The sequence below is a fragment of the Bacillus rossius genome, chromosome 5 (genome assembly GCF_032445375.1).
Source record: "Bacillus rossius redtenbacheri isolate Brsri chromosome 5, Brsri_v3, whole genome shotgun sequence".
NCBI lineage: Eukaryota > Metazoa > Arthropoda > Insecta > Phasmatodea > Bacillidae > Bacillus > Bacillus rossius.
In genome coordinates this window covers 27,098,421-27,112,611 of record NC_086333.1, presented here as the reverse complement: position 1 = coordinate 27,112,611, position 14,191 = coordinate 27,098,421, and the positions used below count along the sequence as shown (strand labels likewise).

The 14,191-nt window shown below is 45.9% G+C and overlaps 1 protein-coding gene across 1 annotated transcript in view; it reads left to right on the top strand.

The window, feature by feature from the left end:
- LOC134531661 (DNA repair protein RAD50-like) overlaps positions 1 to 14,191 on the top strand; it is a 280,275-nt gene that overhangs the window by 232,968 nt on the left and 33,116 nt on the right. The gene's annotated exons all lie outside the window — the stretch shown is intronic.

Sequence of the window (14,191 nt, the reverse complement as noted above, 5' to 3'; positions counted from 1 at the left end):
AAAAACGTTTCAATGTAATTTTATTGTTGTAATTTAAAACACATATAAGTGTGGTCTATTATGAACAGTTTTATAAGTAATTTTGGACTCTGATTAAAGAGTCATAATATTTTTTTAAATTAATACGTCGTTTTGTGAAAAAAACGTTTCAATGTAATTTTATTGTTATAATTTAAATACATATAAGTGTGGTATAATATGAACAGTTTTATAAGTAATTTTGGACTCTGATTAAAGAGTCATAAATTATTTTTTTTTATTTAATACGTCGTTTTGTGAAAAAACTCTTCATGTAATTTGTTATGTGTATAATTTATTTATTGTATGAGGAGTGGTTTGAAGAGTGACTTTTGAATAAAAACTGTAAATGTTATTACTTGTTATATTATTTGAATACTAGCCTGTTCATTGTGTTACTGGAGTGAGATCCGTCTGGAGGGAGGGGTGGTAAGTTGTAAAAAAAAATTACCAGACGCAACGCGCTGCGGCGTGAGGGGTTCCCAGAGTAAAAAAAAAAAACGCTGGCAGCCATCTTGCCACATTAGTTAAATATATAAACGCCACAGACTGTGAGGGGCCACAGTCTCTGATCAGTTGCCGCACTGCTGTTGCCGCCGCACTGCTGCTACCTCGACGAGCAGAGCTGCGCCTCCTGTTTTTTCCAGCAAAGGTAAGATAGATAGATACAATTTACTGTAAATGTATTTACTAAGCTGTTTGAAATGTTAGGATGATATTATTATCATCTTGAATGGAAATATTCTTTTTTTCATTTAACGTGAAAATAATATATTACTAAGCTGTTTGTAATGTTAGGATGATATTATTATCATTTTGAATGGAAATATTCTTTTTTTTCATTTAACATGAAAATAATATTAAACTTCAACTTTCTTCACCTTTTACTACCACACAATGTTTTCGCATTTACCATCTATAATTTATTAACGTTTCCTACTTCATTAATACGTAAATGTTTTTTTTTTAGAAAATATTTACATCTAGAGATATTCTCTAAAAAAAATTTATTTTAAAATCTTGCAAACGGATGGGAGATTTCGTGTACAATCTATCATAGTTTTCTGAAGAAATAAAATTAATTTAAAATTATTATGTCAAACCCATACTCCATAACTACGTCTACTAAATTTTATTCTTTTCTTTTTGTTTTAGCTTTGTGCTCACTGTTGAACGTAATTTCCCTCTCCCTCTTTCTCTCTCTCTCTCTCTCTCTCTCTCTCTCTCTCTCTCTTTATTTTCTATCTCTTTTCTCTTAATATGTCTTCCCGTTCTTCTTCCCCGGAGGCAAAGCGACTCCGTCTTAATGAAGCTGGGCCTTCTATCCCTGACTCTCGCGATGGTGGGCGGGTGTCAGGGGTTAAGTTGGCGCAGGGGCCCGACGTCTTGCCTCGCCTGGAGGGTGTTACCTTGAACACTGCATTTGCTAACAAGATAGTGGACTTTCGAATTGGAAATGATATTGAAAATGTCGATCCAGACTTGGACCGGTTTCTACAGAGATGTAGGGTTCCCTTTCTGGACTTAACTAACGAATTAATTCGCCCCTTTAAAGTTTACGTTTCACTCTCGGCTTCATTTGTTAAGGAATCTGCGGAGGGAAACGAGAGTGAAACTTTTCATTTCACAACTCACTCAACCGCGATACTGCACTCTGATGAGGTAGGGGAAATCTACGATTCAACATTCATTCCGGAAATCAATAAACACGTTAGTGATTTCGGTGCGCGTGGCAGTGGCTGGGCTCTAAAAAGATTGATTAACATGGATGTACATGTTTCAAGCTATAGAGTTTTCACGGTTGGCGCAGCGCACACGAAATTGCCGGCGTTTTTGTACAATAGGAAAGCTTGTGTTAACATTGAGTGTCCCGAGCAGCACTGTTTCCTGTATGCCGTCATGGCAGGTGTGTCGACGGTGGAAGGCAATGTTTCTCGAGCCACTTCGTATCCAAATCCACTCGTGTATTTTAATACGAATGGCTTGACGTTTCCCTCCACTCTGCATCAGATTAAAACATTTGAGAGGAACAATGATATTTCCATTAATGTTTACGCTTGCGTAGATTCTAAGGGGAATATCGTTGACGAATGTTTTAGTGGCAAATCTGAATCCTCGATCCAGCCTCTTCGCGTATCCTCTGAGCGAAGAGAGAGACATGTAAATATACTGGCGATTCGTTCGAGTGGCGCGACAGAGCACCTACATTTTGTTTACATAAAATCAATGTCCAGATTATTGCATTCACAATTGTCCAAGACGCAAAATAAGAAATGGATTTGCGAGCGCTGTCTTCAGTATTTTACAAGCGAAGACAGATTAAATTCACACAATGTTCTCTGCAGCCAGCATCAAGCAGTGCGGACCTGTTTCCCTACAGAAGAGAACAAGTATTTGCAATTTACAAACTTTGCAAAACAGGACCGCCTAGGCTTTATTGCGTACTGTGACACCGAGTGTTACCTGAAGCCTTTCTCCACCTGTTTGCCCGGTGACGAGTCTTCTAGCACTACGCGGGTAAACGAACACGTGCCTTATGCATGTAGCATTTTGTTAGTATGTGGCTACGATAGCTCTTTGACCAAGTATGTGCAATTCGAGGGTGATAATTGTATTGCTGAAATGATCGCAGAATTAGTTTCAATGACACAGTGGGTTTGCGATATTTATTCAAAGACCATTACTATTAAGACACCGACCCCGGCCGTCTCTGCAAGGCTTGCAAGTCAAACACATTGCCATATCTGTCAGAAGGTATTGGCTGGGCAGACGGTGCTCGATCACTGCCATTTTACTGGTGAAATACGTGGTTATGCCCATTCTAAATGCAACCTGGCTTTCAGGATGCAAAAGAATCAACTCGTCGCGGTTTTTCATAATTTACAAAATTACGATGCCCACTTTTTAATGCAACATTTAGTTTCGCGGCGGATTGCACAGCCAGACGGTTCCTTCGTTGTGGAGAACCCCGGCAGTGTCAAAGTCCTTGGAGTTACAATGGAGAGCTACAAGTGCATTACAAAATACATACCAATTTCAGATAATGCGCAAGGAGGCATGCGCGCTGTGCGTCTTAGATTCATAGATTCACTTAACTTTTTAAATTCATCTCTGGAAACTCTCGCTGGCAATCTCACGCCAGATGAATTGAAAGTCACCCGTTCAATGTTTCCAGATGACGCACAGTTTCAGTTAGCTACTCGTAAAGGTGTGTTTCCCTATGATTTTGTTAAATCTAGTGAACAATTGCAGACTGCCTCGCTACCCCCTAAGGAAGCGTTCCATAACGTAATGAGTGGCACGGACGTGAGTGATCTGGACTATACTCACGCTCAAAAGGCTTGGGACGTCTTCAATTGTGCCACATTGAAAGAGTACGCACTTAGTTATCTTAAGGTGGATACTTGTTTGCTGGCCGACATATTCGAGTCGTTTCGTTTCGTTTGCTTACAATATTATTCATTAGATCCTGCCCATTACATTACCGCTCCCTCGCTCGCATGGGATGCACTTTTATTTAAAACCGGTGCGCGTCTTGAGCTGATAACCGACCCGGATATATACCTCTTCCTAGAGTCAGCCGTTCGTGGAGGTATAACAAACGTTAGTCGACGTCACGCGAAAGCCAATAATGTTCACATGTCCACTCACAACCCGAGCCTTCCGTCTTCGTACATCTGCTATTTCGATGTAAACGCTTTGTATGCTCACACAATGTTAGATAAACTTCCCGTGGGCAAATTTGAGTGGGTTCCCAAGGATGAGTATGCGAGTTGGGATTTCAACGCCATTGACATAGATGGCGATACGTCATATTTCGCAGAAGTGGATTTGACCTTTCCCGATGATTGTCACGACCGCCTATCAGATCTGCTTCTGGCCCCTGTGAATGGCGTACCGCCAAACGGGCGAATGAGTAAATTATTGTTAACTCTCGCGCCGCGTAATAATTATGTTGTTCATGCTAAAACACTGCGGCACTACGTTCGGTATGGGGCGGTCATCGGCCAGGTTCACCGCGTGCTGCGGTTTGAACAGGCGGCCTGGATGAAAGATTACATAACCTTTAATGCTGAGCGTCGTGCCCAGGCTGCAAATCCCTTCGAAAAATCGTTTTTTAAGTTACTATCGAATGCTGTTTACGGGAAAAGTTTAGAAGATTCTAGAAGACACAGAGACATTCGCATCGCTTCGTGTTACGAAAGTATTTATGGGGCAGCCGAGCTGATTGGTCGTCCGACATTCAAGGGTCGGCAAATCGTCGATGAAAATCTAGTTCTCATAGAGTTGCAGAAAGGTTCGATAACCTTCGATAAACCTTTGTACACGGGTGTCGCCATTTTAGATTTGTCAAAATTGATTTTATACGACTTTCATTATAACTACATGCAAAAAAAATTCCCTCCACAGTCTCTGCATCTCTTGTACTCGGACACTGATTCGTTAATTTACCACGTTCAGTGTGATAACGTTTACGATTCCATTCGACCCGACTTAGCTTCACGTTTCGACACGTCAAATTATGCGCCAGGTAATGATCAACGCTTCCCCTTAGTCAACAAGGGTGTAACAGGGGTGATGAAAGATGAAGCCGCTGGCAAGGTCATTACGGAATACGTGGGTCTTCGCCCGAAACTCTACGCATACAAGATGGAGGATGGTTCTTGTATGCGTAAAGCGAAAGGAGTTAAGGCCAAAGTAATCCGATCACTTCTGTTCCCTCATTACCTGGATTGCTTGCTTAAAAATTCACGGATTCTAGGCAGTCAATACCATTTCCGTTCGCGAGGCCACGCCGTGTTTACGGAGCGAGTGAACAAGGTAGCACTGTCTTCAGGAGACTATAAGAGTTGGCTTTCTGAAGACGGTGTCAGCACATTACCTTGGGGGCATAAAGATCTGTGTCCTTTTAAAACTCGTGCCTCGCCTGATCCTTCCTAATCATTGTACATATTTCCATTTTTTTTTTCCCTCTGATTACGTTCACCAGTGAGACGAACACTGCTGACGTAACCTCCGAACAGTGGTTGCAGGAACACAACAGCGCTCACCACTCCTCCCCTGCTCGGAGGGTTTTCAAGCGTGTATATATATGTGTGTGTGTGTGTGGGGGTTGAAGGCAAACAACAGCGCTTCTTCCGCCTCCCCCCACACACAAAAGAAAAAAACTTATCCCGAGAGGGGTGTGTTCACCTCCCCCCACCGCGCCGCGCCATGATACTTTCCATTATGCGTGTGGAGAGAAAAACCGTCGGTATGTTAAAGAAAATGTGTAGAGATGTTTTTGAAAAAAAATATATTCCCTGTTACCCTGTTAGCTTGCATATTATTCAATCTATCATGATTTAACGTAAAAATAAAAGTTTGTTTCAAGTTGCCTCTCAAAGTATATGCAATCTATCCTGATTTAACGTAAAAATAAAATATTCCCCTGTTTTTTTTTTGTTTTTTTTTTTTTTTTTTTTTTTTTTTTTTTACATTTATATAAATCGTCCTCTTGATAGGATGCCTGAAATTTGTGTGACGTTCTACAGATCTCCCCAACCCCAAGACAAATGGAAAGGATACCATCAGCGTTGGCGGCCTCTTTCTTCAAGGAAGAGGTGGAGGAGGGTGTGGGGACCAGAATACCAGCCGACATTGCGGCGGCCTTCTTCGCAGAAGACCTGCTGGAAGGGCCGTCGTCTCCCCCTCCTCCTCCAACACCGCCGGCCAAGACTTCGCCGCTGCTGTTGGTGGCGGGCCCCTCTGGGACATGTCCCTGGGGTCGGCCGCTAACAGCCGACGAACAAAGAGGGGTCCGGCTACCTGCTACGAAGCAGAAGGTGCCGGCTCTGCCTAGCGGCGAAGTCGTGGCCAAACTGATGGCAATGGACGCCCAGCGGGGTAGGGGAGGGGGTAAAAAATAAAATTATTTTTTTTAAACTAAGTAATATCGTTGTGTTGACTACATTATTTCAATACCCATTATGTGTTACTTGTGGCTGGTAACTTAGTATGCAGAAAATTGGTAATACGTGTAAAGAACTATGCGGTCATGGTAGACTGCTGTTAATGTTTAAAACTCTGTTTTTGTTTGGAAAAATAAACGTACTATTTAATATAATTTTTGTAGCAATGCGCTACTCGTAAAAAAAAAACTGCTGTGTGAAAAAATAATATATACATACATACATACATACATTATAGTTGAACAGAAACATTTACGTAAACGAGACTATGGCAAAATATTATTATTATTATTATTACAAGTTACTTTTACCTGGTATTAATCAAATGGCAGGTACAGGTAACTAACACACCAGATAGACGTAATATTTTTTTTTTAAGTGTTGGGGAAAAAAAAATTTATATTTTAACTTTGGAAGAAATTACATTTTGTATACAGTTCTCTTCGGCTGCGGCGGCCGCCACCCCTCTGCGAGCGGACAGCTGCCAGTGTATGAGTCATTATTTAAATAAAAAAATTGACAATGGGGGAGAAGGGTTCGAAGCGGTCTTCGGTTGCAGCCGGCACCCCTCTGCGAGCGGCGTCCCCTATGCGGACACCTGGCTGTCTGAGTCATTATTTAAATAAAAAAAATTACACAAGGGGGGGACGAACGAAAGGGCCGTTGGGAGTACGCGCCATCGTCGTCGTCTACGCGGCTCCAACACCCCTTGGGAAAACATATATTTTAATTTTTTTTTTAAATATATATAATGCCTATAAATGCACAATACCTTTTCTTTTAAATGACAAGTGACGTAATAAGCATACTTTTTTTTATCAATCCTATCGAAGTTGGCTCACAATCGATTAGTCAATCCCAATCTTGAGCCGGCAACCGGTGGCGCCATACATACTATAATATTTTTCACCTACTACACACCACCACCCCCCATCCTAAATTTTAATTCGCTGAAATACGTAAAGTATATTATTTTTCATCATCACGCTATAAGCATAAGTAATGACTATAGCTTTTTTATTTATTATTATTATTATTATAGACAGACATGCTACACACCAAATTAAGAATACTATAACTATACTGGTCTAGTACTATAAGAAAACATGGCTACACTTCAGTGTGTGTTTTTTTTTCCCTTCAAAATTTGGCATCTACTACTACTACTACTACTACTACTACTATAGTCATAGAGTAGTGGCTGACGAAATAATACTTTCTTTTATATTCAAACTTGAGAGAAATGCAAAAAAAAAAACAATGACTATAAATGGAAAAGAAAAAAAAGATGGCGGCCTGGTATGCTGTGCTACAAGATGATGGCGGCCTGGTGTGCTATGCTACAAGACGGCGGCCTGGTATGCTGTACTACAAGATGGCGACTTTCAGCAATCGATTGTCATACATATATATAATATTATTTAATTTTTTTTTTTTCAAATTAGCTGTTCTGGTTACTTCCTAGCAGTCGAAATTATTATTATTATTTTTTCCAATGTTGAAATAAACATGGCGGCCGGCCCGTTTTTTTTTAAATTTACCGCTTAGCAATATAAAAAAAATATAAAACATGGCGGCCGACTAGCAGCCAACACTATACATTTTTTTTTTTTAAATTTCCCGCCGTTTAAATTGGCCGACTAGCACTATAAAAAAATAAACATGGCGGCCGACTAGCATCCAAAACTATACAAATTTTTTTTTTAAATTTCCCGCTGTTTAAATTGGCCGACTAGCACTATAAAAAAATAAACATGGCGGCCGCATAGCAGCCGATGCGCCTCGTTTAAATTTACCGCTTAACACTATAAAAAAATAAACATGGCGGCCGCCCGTTTTTAAATTTGCCGACTAGCACTATAAAAGAATATATATATATACCTTCTCTTTAAAAATAAATAAACATATTTTATAAGCATATATACAACATCTGAAATTATTTTCTCCAATATGGTCTCGTGGTCCTGTGGTTAGAGTGACGGACTAACGATCCAGAAACGAAGGTTCGAATCCAACCGTCGCCACCCCTCACATTTTTATACTTGTAAAAATAATTCCGGCACGCGACACTAGCGCTACCTAGCTCCCTCATTTAGAAACATACACACACACCCCCTCACCCTCCATCCCCCCTCCGCAACGAACACGCCCGAAGTTACCCGACGAGATATATCGATCCTACCGAAGTTGGCTCACGATCAATACATCCAACCACCCTCCACGTGACGTCACAACCCAGACAAGCACCTGTCAGGAAAACACCTGTCAGAAAAACACCTGTCACACATGCACCTGTCAGAAAAACACATGTCAAAAAACACCTGTCAGAAAAAACACCTGTCGCACATGCACCTGTCACACATGCACCTGTCGTTTGTTGACACTGTCCCAGAACCGGCGTGCTCCCCCTACTTATATATATATATATATATATATATATATATATATATATATATATATATATATATATATAGACACACACACATACATACATACATATAAAACCATAAGAAAAATTACATGTAGAATTTACAAACATGTTACACATAACCTATTCATGGATTTCTGAACAAACAAATTTACTGTTCGCCGGTACTGAAAGATGAATATTTAAGGATAGTTCGTAGTTAAGTCCCGTGGTAATAGATGAATTCACGGTACAGCCAGAAGACTTTGTCCTCGGAACAATAGCGCGATCACTTGATCTTTGCTGTGGGCTAACACCTGCAAACTGTGGTTAAAACTTATAGTTAAAAATATTCCGAAAAATGAAAACAGGTTGATGATACAAGGTAGCACCCGGACCACAGACGCTAAATTCTCTATAAAGTCACATAATTACGTAGCTATATGATTTTGTGAGTCACTGCCCGACACGCGACCTACGTACCTCGTTCAGACAAAGACTAAGAATCGAGACTACGTAGCCGCAAATGCCCAAAGGATGTTGCAGGTGCGTGACCTGTCAGCCAATCACAGCACAGCCCTTACAAAACCACAGCAAAAATGTGATTTCTGACCCCTCGTAGCAAGGTGTTTCTGGCAAAATTTACAAGAAGAAAACTAGTGACATCATTTTCAACCAATCACAAAAATACCTTGAAAAATTACTAGCAAATACGGGCACAATCCGACACTTCAACGTTTTTTCTCATGGCTCAAACTCTTTGTCTCTCTCTAATTATTACGCATCTGGCCAAACTGTTACATAGAGGCTTATTCACAAATGGAAAAAACTGTCAGAATAGCTGGAAAAGTATGAAATAGTGTAAATTATGATTATAAAGCATATAGCAAATACAGGAATACTTCTTAAAAGGAATTTAAAGCTTAAAGCTGTTATTGAAATGGTAGCAGCAAACCTAACCAATGTACTGAACATGATGAAACAACATAATAAATCGTTACTTAAACCATTTAATAATTGGGGAAAGAGCCATTATTTCAAAATAGGTGGTACTGCAAGTGAGAAAACAACAAAGCAGTACTCAAGATTATCTAAAACTGTTTGAGTTACTCTTTAATTGTAACCTTGAACCAATACTCTACAATGCTTACAGTTGATACAATTAAAATGTTTATGTCTGTTATCTTCGGCAGGCAGAAGTTGAGTGGACCGGTGATGCACCCAATGGTGGCAGCCCAGCGTTCCCATGTCTAATGGCCTTATAAGTGACTATTGGTGTATACTGTATTCAAACGTGTGCCGTAGGCACAGTATAATCATGAACCCTTAGTAAAAAGAGTAACACAAAAAAATAAAATAAGTCAGCTTCGATATCGCCTGGCTTTTCCTTATGTGTGCTGGAGTCCTCTCACGAGTTACTTGTATATATTTATATTCAAACGTCTGTCTTGATGATTTAACAGTGTTTGCTAAAAACATAAGATTATTGGGGTGTAAAAATACAAAATTTGCAACAATATAAGTTGATTTAATTTAGGGCTGCAATTTACTAACTGCTCCTCGGAAAAATGTGGGCTGGGGAGGGGAGAATACACTTTCTTTTAAAATATAGGAAACCAAAATTGTAACAATTGTTGATACGACACGGAATGACCATTTATTAGTAGTTCTAGTTATTTAAGAAAAAAAAATATTTAGTAAAATTCATTTATTTTTTTTGTATTGTTATTGTGTTAAGTTTTAATCACTGCATATAACATAAATAATACAATTATTTTTAAGTTAATCTTGGGTCATTTTACAAAACTCTTTGTTTGTAACAATAAATATCTCTGTATGTTTTGGGGTAAGTCCTATTTTTCCAAGTGATGATGAGGATTATCGTTTTTCATGTATTTAATGTGTACTGACAAAAATATTTCAGTTTGTGTTGTTATCTAGAGCAGTTACATTCTATGTGTCATGCTATATGTAAGAATTAGATAATTGCTGATGGCAGGAAAGTGACAGGCATGCTTGTTAATGGGCTGAATTGTATTAATTTTCTCTTAGTACATTTTTCTTTGTTTATCTTTGTTTGTTGACCATATTCCTGTTACGGAATATTTTGTGGTGTTTACATCCTTGTTGACAACAGCAATTTTTTGCTTAATTTTGTGTTTTATTTTTTTTGTCTTTTTGGGTATTTTTTTTTTTATTTTTTTTTTATTTAGTTTTTCTTCAATAGAAAAAGTTCTTAGCAATGGCGTATGTCCAAAAACCTTACATCAAGTCATGCACTCCCATTGCACAAATCTTTCAAAGATAATATGGCACAAGGAAGTTGTTCCTGTGTGTAATGGAAGCCACGGAAGAGCTGCGTGGCCGTGTGTTGCAGGACCGGGAGCGAGAGCTGCAGGACAACCTGAAGCTGCGGGACAAGCTGGAGGAGGAGCGGGAGCTGGCGGGCGAGACGGAGGAGCTGAGGAGGCAGGTGGCGGCCGTGTGTTGCAGGACCGGGAGCGAGAGCTGCAGGACAACCTGAAGCTGCGGGACAAGCTGGAGGAGGAGCGGGAGCTGGCGGGCGAGACGGAGGAGCTGAGGAGGCAGGTGGTGGCCGTGTGTTGCAGGACCGGGAGCGAGAGCTGCAGGACAACCTGAAGCTGCGGGACAAGCTAGAGGAGGAGCGGGAGACGGAGGAGCTGAGGAGGCAGGTGGCGGCCGTGTGTTGCAGGACCGGGAGCGAGAGCTGCAGGACAACCTGAAGCTGCGGGACAAGCTAGAGGAGGAGCGGGAGACGGAGGAGCTGAGGAGGCAGGTGGCGGCCGTGTGTTGCAGGACCGGGAGCGAGAGCTGCAGGACAACCTGAAGCTGCGGGACAAGCTAGAGGAGGAGCGGGAGACGGAGGAGCTGAGGAGGCAGGTGGCGGCCGTGTGTTGCAGGACCGGGAGCGAGAGCTGCAGGACAACCTGAAGCTGCGGGACAAGCTAGAGGAGGAGCGGGAGACGGAGGAGCTGAGGAGGCAGGTGGCGGCCGTGTGTTGCAGGACCGGGAGCGAGAGCTGCAGGACAACCTGAAGCTGCGGGACAAGCTAGAGGAGGAGCGGGAGACGGAGGAGCTGAGGAGGCAGGTGGTGGCCGTGTGTTGCAGGACCGGGAGCGAGAGCTGCAGGACAACCTGAAGCTGCGGGACAAGCTAGAGGAGGAGCGGGAGACGGAGGAGCTGAGGAGGCAGGTGGTGGCCGTGTGTTGCAGGACCGGGAGCGAGAGCTGCAGGACAACCTGAAGCTGCGGGACAAGCTAGAGGAGGAGCGGGAGACGGAGGAGCTGAGGAGGCAGGTGGCGGCCGTGTGTTGCAGGACCGGGAGCGAGAGCTGCAGGACAACCTGAAGCTGCGGGACAAGCTAGAGGAGGAGCGGGAGACGGAGGAGCTGAGGAGGCAGGTGGCGGCCGTGTGTTGCAGGACCGGGAGCGAGAGCTGCAGGACAACCTGAAGCTGCGGGACAAGCTAGAGGAGGAGCGGGAGACGGAGGAGCTGAGGAGGCAGGTGGCGGCCGTGTGTTGCAGGACCGGGAGCGAGAGCTGCAGGACAACCTGAAGCTGCGGGACAAGCTAGAGGAGGAGCGGGAGACGGAGGAGCTGAGGAGGCAGGTGGCGGCCGTGTGTTGCAGGACCGGGAGCGAGAGCTGCAGGACAACCTGAAGCTGCGGGACAAGCTAGAGGAGGAGCGGGAGACGGAGGAGCTGAGGAGGCAGGTGGCGGCCGTGTGTTGCAGGACCGGGAGCGAGAGCTGCAGGACAACCTGAAGCTGCGGGACAAGCTGGAGGAGGAGCGGGAGACGGAGGAGCTGAGAAGGCAGGTGGCGGCCGTGTGTTGCAGGACCGGGAGCGAGAGCTGCAGGACAACCTGAAGCTGCGGGACAAGCTGGAGGAGGAGCGGGAGACGTAGGAGCTGAGGAGGCAGGTGGCGGCCGTGTGTTGCAGGACCGGGAGCGAGAGCTGCAGGACAACCTGAAGCTGCGGGACAAGCTGGAGGAGGAGCGGGAGACGGAGGAGCTGAGGATGCAGGTGGCGGCCGTGTGTTGCAGGACCAGGAGCGGGAGCTGCAGGACAACCTGAAGCTGCGGGACAAGCTGGAGGAGAGGCGGGAGCTGGCGTGCGAGACGGAGGAGCTGAGGAGGCAGGTGGCGGCCGTGTGTTGCAGGACCGGGAGCGGGAGCTGCAGGACAACCTGAAGCTGCGGGACAAGCTGGAGGAGGAGCGGGAAACGGAGGAGCTGAGGAGGCAGCTGGCGGCCGTGTGTTGCAGGACCAGGAGCGGGAGCTGCAGGACAACCTGAAGCTGCGGGACAAGCTGGAGGAGGAGCGGGAGACGGAGGAGCTGAGGAGGCAGCTGGCGGCCGTGTGTTGCAGGACCGGTAGCGGGAGCTGCAGGACAACCTGAAGCTGCGGGACAAGCTGGAGGAGGAGCGGGAGACGGAGGAGCTGAGGATGCAGGTGGCGGCCGTGTGTTGCAGGACCAGGAGCGGGAGCTGCAGGACAACCTGAAGCTGTGGGACAAGCTGGAGGAGGAGCGGGAGACAGAGGAGCTGAGGATGCAGGTGGCGGCCGTGTGTTGCAGGACCAGGAGCGGGAGCTGCAGGACAACCTGAAGCTGCGGGACAAGCTGGAGGAGGAGCGGGAGCTGGCGGACGAGACGGAGGAGCTGAGGAGGCAGGTGGCGGCCGTGTGTTGCAGGACCGGGAGCGGGAGCTGCAGGACAACCTGAAGCTGCGGGACAGCTGGAGGAGGAGCGGGAGACGGAGGAGCTGAGGAGGCAGGTGGCGGCCGTGTGTTGCAGGACCGGGAGCGGGAGCTGCAGGACAACCTGAAGCTGCGGGACAAGCTGGAGGAGGAGCGGGAAACGGAGGAGCTGAGGAGGCAGCTGGCGGCCGTGTGTTGCAGGACCAGGAGCGGGAGCTGCAGGACAACCTGAAGCTGCGGGACAAGCTGGAGGAGGAGCGGGAGACGGAGGAGCTGAGGAGGCAGCTGGCGGCCGTGTGTTGCAGGACCGGTAGCGGGAGCTGCAGGACAACCTGAAGCTGCGGGACAAGCTGGAGGAGGAGCGGGAGACGGAGGAGCTGAGGATGCAGGTGGCGGCCGTGTGTTGCAGGACCAGGAGCGGGAGCTGCAGGACAACCTGAAGCTGCGGGACAAGCTGGAGGAGGAACGGGAGACAGAGGAGCTGAGGATGCAGGTGGCGGCCGTGTGTTGCAGGACCAGGAGCGGGAGCTGCAGGACAACCTGAAGCTGCGGGACAAGCTGGAGGAGGAGCGGGAGACGGAGGAGCTGAGGAGGCAGGTGGCGGCCGTGTGTTGCAGGACCGGGAGCGGGAGCTGCAGGACAACCTGAAGCTGCGGGACAAGCTGGAGGAGGAGCGGGAGACAGAGGAGCTGAGGATGCAGGTGGCGGCCGTGTGTTGCAGGACCAGGAGCGGGAGCTGCAGGACAACCTGAAGCTGCGGGACAAGCTGGAGGAGGAGCGGGAGACAGAGGAGCTGAGGATGCAGGTGGCGGCCGTGTGTTGCAGGACCAGGAGCGGGAGCTGCAGGACAACCTGAAGCTGCGGGACAAGCTAGAGGAGGAGCGGGAGACGGAGGAGCTGAGGAGGCAGGTGGCGGCCGTGTGTTGCAGGACCGGGAGCGAGAGCTGCAGGACAACCTGAAGCTGCGGGACAAGCTGGAAGAGGAGCGGGAGACAGAGGAGCTGAGGATGCAGGTGGCGGCCGTGTGTTGCAGGACCAGGAGCGGGAGCTGCAGGACAACCTGAAGCTGCGGGACAAGCTGGAGGAGGAGCGGGAG